Genomic DNA, 7,647 nt, shown 5'->3' on the forward strand with positions numbered 1-7,647 from the left:
AAATAAATGAAATAACAATAAAGGTATAATATAAACAGAAAGGTATGTAAATATAATAAAATTGCTCTAATGTTTATATTTAAAGGGCGTAGTAACAGTAAAAGAAAGTGAGAATGATAAAAAAGTGGATGAAAATTTTAAGCGCAGTTAAACGTTCAAACTGCTTCTGGTCATATTACCATCCACCGATCATATAAATAAATATTTAATCCGGAAAGACATCTCTACCCCAACCAAGTTTCGTTTTTATTTTTTATACAGACCCTTTTGATCTCGTTAAAAAACCACTTTGATAACCCTTTAATAGTTCTCGGAGAGACGGTTAATCGCATTCGTTTTACTGGAATTAATGTTCCAGAAAATCGACAAGCAAGAAGTAATAAAACCGCTGTTCTATAAAGTACCCTTGTACGTTCGATTTATATTTGTTCAAAGTTTATAATTATAAATTTTAATGAAGTGATAATTACAAAATGATTGATACTAAAAGTCCTTAGAGATGGTTAATGTACAGTATAATTCTTGAACACATTATTTACATACATAAACCAGGTAATTTTGAATGTTCGTACGCGCCTACAAACTTGGAACCCAGCAAATGGGTCTCACAATTAACCAAAACGATGCAGCATATTAACTCTTTGCGGCTAGGTGGGTTAAATACTGTCCCACCTTTTGCTTAGCTTTTGATGCATGGTGGGATATATTTTAACCCACCTCGAAAAGTTGAAGTTATTCATACATACAGCTTAATATGTTATTTAAAGATTTTCATTCAGTTGGCAGTGCTATGCACCAATGGTAAATGCGAAAATAAGTGAAATAATTTTTATATTTATTATAAACTTGACCGACAGTAAAAAAATGGTGGCACCGCATACTGTTCTATTATTTGGATGCAGCTGTTGTTAATTCATATATTGTTTATAAAAATATTGGGTCAAAACATGGAACTTAAACATTTCAAGAAACAGTGCGCTGAAGGACAGTGCTGTACTGTCTGCAAAGTTCCGCCTTGTTTTGGTCAAAAAGTTGTGTTTGAATGAACATTATATAAAGCATTAGTTGCATAGTGGTATTATACAATACCAGTGTCCCACACTAAAAAAGGACTATTGAAATGGTATTAATTTTTTCTTTTCTTTTTTTCTGTATTTTGAGAGTGATAATTATTTGAGAGGGATGATTACAGATGGAAAATAATGGAAATGAATGTTTATTACCATTATTTTATAATAAAAGAAATTCTGTGCAACTAGGGCTTTTATTTTCTTTAAAATCGTGTGTCTCAAAGAGTTAACTGAACTGATTATACATTAGTACGGAAAGATTTATTATTCAGTGGTTCTATTATGTAGGCTGATATTCTTATGTTAATTACAAGACTTGGAAGAAGTTCACAGCAAGTTAGGTTACGAATTAATGAAAGGTTAACTCCTGTAATTGAATCAGGCGGATTAGAAGACCTCTAAAAAATCACAGAATATGAAGTACTGCTATGTTACAAAAAGAGACAGCTGGTAGGGAATTTCCCTGATTAGATCTAATAACAACTTTAAATTCTCGATCACTAAGAGAGCACTGCTTTTTCCAAAACTCACCTCCGCAAAAGAAATACTCATTTTCCTTCCAGAAGTAAGTCCACCTCAATTAATCTCATACCAAACGCCAGCAATCTTACTATATCATCTGTCTAATCAGTATGCTATCCAATAATGGGAATGAAAACTGATCTCGGCTCCTTTTCATACGAATATACTCTTTTCTTGTAGATTTCCTTTATAATTACCAGATTTAGTTTCCTCGTCTTTCATTCAACAATCAGAAGTGCCAACATGATATGTACGCCATCTTGTGCGTCCTTGAACAAAAACAATACTGTTAAAAGTCTTCTCAGACGGGACCCAGTCATTTAACCAGGTATGACAACTGGACTTACTATGGAGGTTCAAATAATTTAGAATACATATTCACACTTCTTTCTGGATCCACTCTGGATGTTCTAGAACTATTTTAATGGCTCTTTCATAAAAGAAAGTCAGTAAAATTCCGATAAATTAGCCAACTGAACATATATACCCAATAAATAACTGACATTTATAACAATAAATAACTGATCTTACAGAATGGATTTTTTACTCCTTTGAGATTGTATTAATATAGCTCAAATGATTATAACATGGGATTAATAACTTTTATTTGAATAATTTTATAGGAAAAATAGTTTTGGGGGTTTCGTCTAAGATGTTACTTCACTGTTACGAATATTTTTACAATCTGGATATTGTTAGTAACAATAAATACGTTTTTAAAATTTGAAAACATTGATACCTTAGAAAATCTAGATGTGAGGTGTTCACAATATGCTTTTCTCTACTACGCAGTGGCCTGAATATTCAAAATTTAAAATCTGCTCGATTTCAATGCTTCACCTTACGAGCGGTATAAGAAAATTAAAATTACTTTTTGGATAATATTTCTTGAGGGAGTGTTTCCAAAAGAAGATTATGGTGGAAGAAAAAATTGGATTTTTAATCTTCTTTATTATCAAAAGCAAACCTAGTCAAAAGAGTAGCGTGGAATGAGGCAGTATAACCTCTGGGGAGTCTTTGAAAATTAGCAGATGGGCGGTCACACAGCCTCTGAAACGAAAAAGGACGGAACATCAAAAGACTTAACTCTAAAAATACATTCGAGAGGAGAATGAGTGAAGAAAAGAAAACCACATATCCTTATACAATTTTGTGGTAAGAAATAACCATATTATTCTCTTTCTCTAACCGAAAAATTCCATTCTTATAAAATGGCCATCTACTTTGCTAGTGAAAACATTAAACGGTTAAATTGTTTTCTGTTTGTTTAAACTAACTGGTAGGAGAAATTTAAAAGTTAAATGTAACGTGAATAATTGCTTTTTAAAATGCTGACTTTACTATTATTAATTTTCCAGACAATGTTTTCCTTAATATTTGGTTTTAAATCTGCAAAGTTCTTCCAGTCATTTACTACAATAATTACTAGGCGGACTGTTTGCTTTAGCTAATACATTCTCAACGCACAAACTTACGATGCCTGGAGCGAAATTTAATTCTCTACCTAAAACGTTCAACTTCTTGGAACACTTTTACAAGACTAAGCCTTAGTAAGAGTTCTTACTATCCAATTACCAAGAAGTTTCCATTCCACGTTGTCGTTACTTTTGGTTTTATGATGTAAGAGTGGAGATCTCTAAATTTAATCTGTTAATGCACTCTGAGAACAAAGTGGTTTGACAACTTTTAAATCTCACTTAAACAATTGTTTGAACAGACTTTACTGAAGGGGCCGGCAACGTTTCTTACAAGTGGGTCATTTTTGCTGGTGGGTCACATCACTTCTATTTTAGATTACAGAGTGTAGAAAATAATAATAATAAAAAATACAAAAGGGAAAATCCAATAAACCTGAAAAAGATAATTACAAATTTATTATCATCAAAACCTAAATTATAACTTGAAAGAAATCATAAAATGTTAGCGGAAAAGTACATGTTTAAAACGTTTACTCAATGCGTAATAATAATAGAATTTCATCACATTTTGCAACAAATATCCAATACAGGTATATTTTCATTTCGTTGGCAAGAAAATCTACCGATCGTCGTAATCAAGATTTGTTTACTGGGTCACTAAAATTTTCTCAGTGGGTCACTAGGTGATCCGTGGTTTGCCGACCACTGCTTTACTGCATTACTTGTCATCATTTTTGAAAACAATTATTTAAATAATATTAAGCAAAATAATAATAACAATAATAATAATAATAACAATAATAATAATAATCTTAATATTGCAGAAGCATCGTTTAGGAGACATTCCATTATTTTTCTGAAGGACACCTGAATGACACGCATATTTTCGTGGTGGAAAGAACATTCTCTTATCACAGGACATAGCTAATTTAGTATATACGTCGGATGAAATGAGGCCGGGAAAAAAATGATGTGGCCATATTTTTTTTTTTTGAGGGTACTTGCTCTGGACACGCAAGAGGTTCCTTAAGTGGGTTGCAATCTGGAACCTGAGCATACTACTGGCTTCTTTCTGAGGAAGGCTCAGACATTAATTTATATAAGATCAGATACATTGAAAAATTATTTTTCAAAACGTATAATCCAATAAATTTATAATATATTTCTTTTTGTTTTTATATTTTCCTTAAACGCTACATAAAAATCTAAATTTGAGTATTTTAATATAATCTAAAAGAATAGCATATTCCAACAGAGATGGCAAAAATGTACATATCAGAACGGCATTAAAAAACAGACAAGCATTGGTGGAATTAATAAAAAACAAACATTATTATAAAATGTGAATAGGCTCGCAATGCTGGATGGAAAAATATTAACGATAATTATAATAACAAAATTTTGTTTGTTTTTTAAAGTTATGAGGTCTTAGCAATGTAGAGAAGAGCCGGGATACCATTCTCAATAATTTTCAGTCAAAAGACAAAACGATGTGGTCAGAAAGATAACGTTACCGAGCTAAGAAGCGATTCCTAAACTTGGAACCCAAATGTCAATAGAAATACTCAAAATCTAATTTTATTATTTTACTTGAATCAATACTTAAATTATTTGTGCGTGTTTTTCTTATATTAAACTGGAAGAAATAGAAAAAGATCAATTCAAAACATTCTTAAGAGAAATGTAGAATAATTAAAAACAAAAAGTGTCAGGCCTCAACATAACGTCTCCTTAGAAGATGTCACAAGCGTTTTCTAATTAAATTTTCCTTCACTCATTTTCTCTGCTATTATTTGAAAATTTAAAAAGAGATGATAAAAAAAAATTCTCAAGACCTATACCAATTATAAGGCAAATTTACATCTAGTGGAATTTTAACTTTTATAAAATGTGGTTCGCTAACTTATCAACACACCTAGCAAAAATGTAGGGAGTGAAGATACAGATAGTAGTTTTAAGGTAACAAATTTTTCCTACTGACCACTTGTAGGTGTACCTTTTGATTCCAGAAAAAATTTATAACGCATTCTTAAGTTAAATTAACATATACGTATTGCTTTGAAATCCAATCAAGTCAGCAAGTGCAGAGTGCTTCAGAAATTTAGTTGAAGTCGAATTTTCTACACCATAAACTGCTTAAATCATTCTCGGGTGATAGATGAAAATCCAAAACCGGTCACGGATTCAAAAAAGATGCTTACTAAGACGGACAAAATCAGCTATATTATCCACCAAGGTAGACCAAGGACGAAATAAGTAACGAAAAAAGAAATAACTTTAATTAATCAGAATAACTTCTATTGTGAGGTGATTAAGAGGGTAGGAATTGTTTGACAAAATTCAGGTATCTGGATCAACCTGGAGAAATCAAAGAATGGAGGATCAAAGCTGATGATTCAGAGGCACTCTCAATTTATTAACATCCTGAAGATGGGCGGACACTCAAAAAAATAAAATGGGCATAAAATATTTTATGCTTTCATCAGTGCGGGTCAATAAAAATGCCTGAAAAAGCAAAGATAATAAACTCAAGAAATTGACATGCACGGTAAGTAGCGATAGGTCGAATGTATAACCGTGAAGTACGCCCGTAAAGATCCGTTTGTATTTTGCAGATCTCGAATCTTGTTCTTTAGCAAAGATTGTTATAGTTAGGGAATGGTGTAATGAAAAATTAAAACAGAGCGGGAAGAATAAAAATACCAGATACAGCCAAAAGGATCAAAATGTGCTAGCCCAAGTAAACCGGTAGTTAATTCTTTTTTCTAATAATGGAAGAATTCGTTATCGATAATTCTGTAAAAAAAAAAAAAAAAAAAAAACTTTCCAACCACGTAAGGGCATTTAAGTAATAATTTAACATTTACAATTATTTGAATATGAAATGGGTTGTGTTAAAATTTGGACTATCTACCAACGAACCATTGTTCCAGTTAATTACAAGGATCTAAATAGGGCTAATTAAGCCGCAATATTACGAAACTATTTGGTGAACTGGGGTCAAGTTGCTTTTGTTCAAGTCCCTATGTTATTGTTGAAGTCAGTGGTAAGATTGCTTTGAAGTTAATTTGTAGATGCAATGATTAGAAGGCATGCCACAATGATGAAATCACAATGTTTGGGATGTGGGAGAAGTATAATCCAAAACTGTGACCAGTAATCAATTCCTTAATTTTCCTTCGGGATATTACCTGAACAATTTTTAAGATTCCTATGACAATCGTATGAGAAATGCCAATTAATTAATCTTTTCTTTTTTTAATTATGTAAAAGTCTGCTTCTTGCTTTTAAAACATACCTATAGGTTACATACCTATTTAAAACAAGGAATAACTCAGTATATTGTGCTTGTTTTAAACGCCGAAAGTCCCAGACTCGAATCCCCACATACGCTCAATGCAGGGAGTAGTTAGCTCACATATCTTTTTGCCGGTAAATAATAATAATTTTTAAATAAAGCGGCATTGAATTACATTGAAAAGGGTACCAACAAGCACAGGTATTGAGCGCCATAAAATAGAACGAAAGCAAAAACTTATTGCAATTTTTGCTGAGACGAAATTCTAGAAAGTTAAACTTTTATAGTATTTACGATACCTTAAGACGTGAAGACTGATGGCAGTAGAACTTTTAACAGATACCTCTTATTAGCAGACATCAAAGTAATATCTTCTTAGGGCAATAAAATAGGTAAATGTTTTTGAAATGATGAGGAAGTCTTCCTTAAAGAGAGTTTAGAGGATTTCCTTATGTTTAAACTTTCTTCTAAATTTTCAATTTCCATTAAAGTTATTATTTCTCACATACCTGCACAAATAATTTATAATTCACAAAAAATAATTTTCTAATCTATCTTGACAGTTATTCTGAAACTAAAACGATACACGTAAAAAAATAACACAACGTGATGCTAGACTGAAATTACCTAATCAAATGAACCTCCTGCAAAAGAATTAACATCGAACTTGGGTAAGGAATCGATACTCAAAACAAGTGCATGATATTCTCATTCATTTCATAGACTATCTTTAAGTAGTTAATGTTACTGGAATGAAGAACTCATGTGTTCAGGACTCAGATAAATCACAGCTTTGATTGATCTTTACTTTTACTACAGCGCGTGTTAAATCAAAATTATGTACTGGACAGAAGCTGTATTTAGAAGTAAAATAATAATAAAATGTAATAAAAGCATTGTTTTTTTTCGAAAAATATACATACACTGGGCCAAAAAAGTCTGTGAACACTAACCTAAATTTTATTACTTTTATTGTTATCTTATTAGAAACTTCTTTTATTTTCAAATGAAATATACTATTCGATAGAGAGAAACCAGAGTTTTTCATTTTATATTCAATCTTTTATTTTTGTTCAGCAGGAATATCACAATTAAATGTTTAACAAAACAACACCCCAAACGAATGCAAAAAAAGTCTGTGAACACTTTGCAGAAATAAATCATTCTTACACATTGTACGTGAATTATAAATTTTAAAAACTTGTAGGACCTCCTATGTTCCTAATCACTTCCAACAAGCGAGCTTTCATCGATCCTAATAATTTTGTGGTCGTCAATGTTGGAATTTTATCCCACTCTTCTAAAATAGCGTTTTTTAGTTGTTCACGGTTTCTTATTC

General features: G+C 31.5%; 1 long non-coding RNA gene across 1 annotated transcript; it reads left to right on the top strand.

The window, feature by feature from the left end:
• The first annotated feature begins 2,607 nt into the window (after positions 1-2,607).
• LOC141448039 (uncharacterized) lies at positions 2,608-4,175 on the top strand. Its single transcript, XR_012454805.1, has 2 exons — positions 2,608-2,747; positions 3,835-4,175. It is a non-coding gene; the product is annotated as an uncharacterized lncRNA (long non-coding RNA).
• Positions 4,176-7,647: the final 3,472 nt, after the last annotated feature.

Source organism: Rhodnius prolixus, unplaced genomic scaffold (genome assembly GCF_049639745.1).
Source record: "Rhodnius prolixus isolate KJV_2025 unplaced genomic scaffold, Rpr scaffold_13, whole genome shotgun sequence".
Classification (NCBI taxonomy): Eukaryota; Metazoa; Arthropoda; class Insecta; order Hemiptera; family Reduviidae; genus Rhodnius; species Rhodnius prolixus.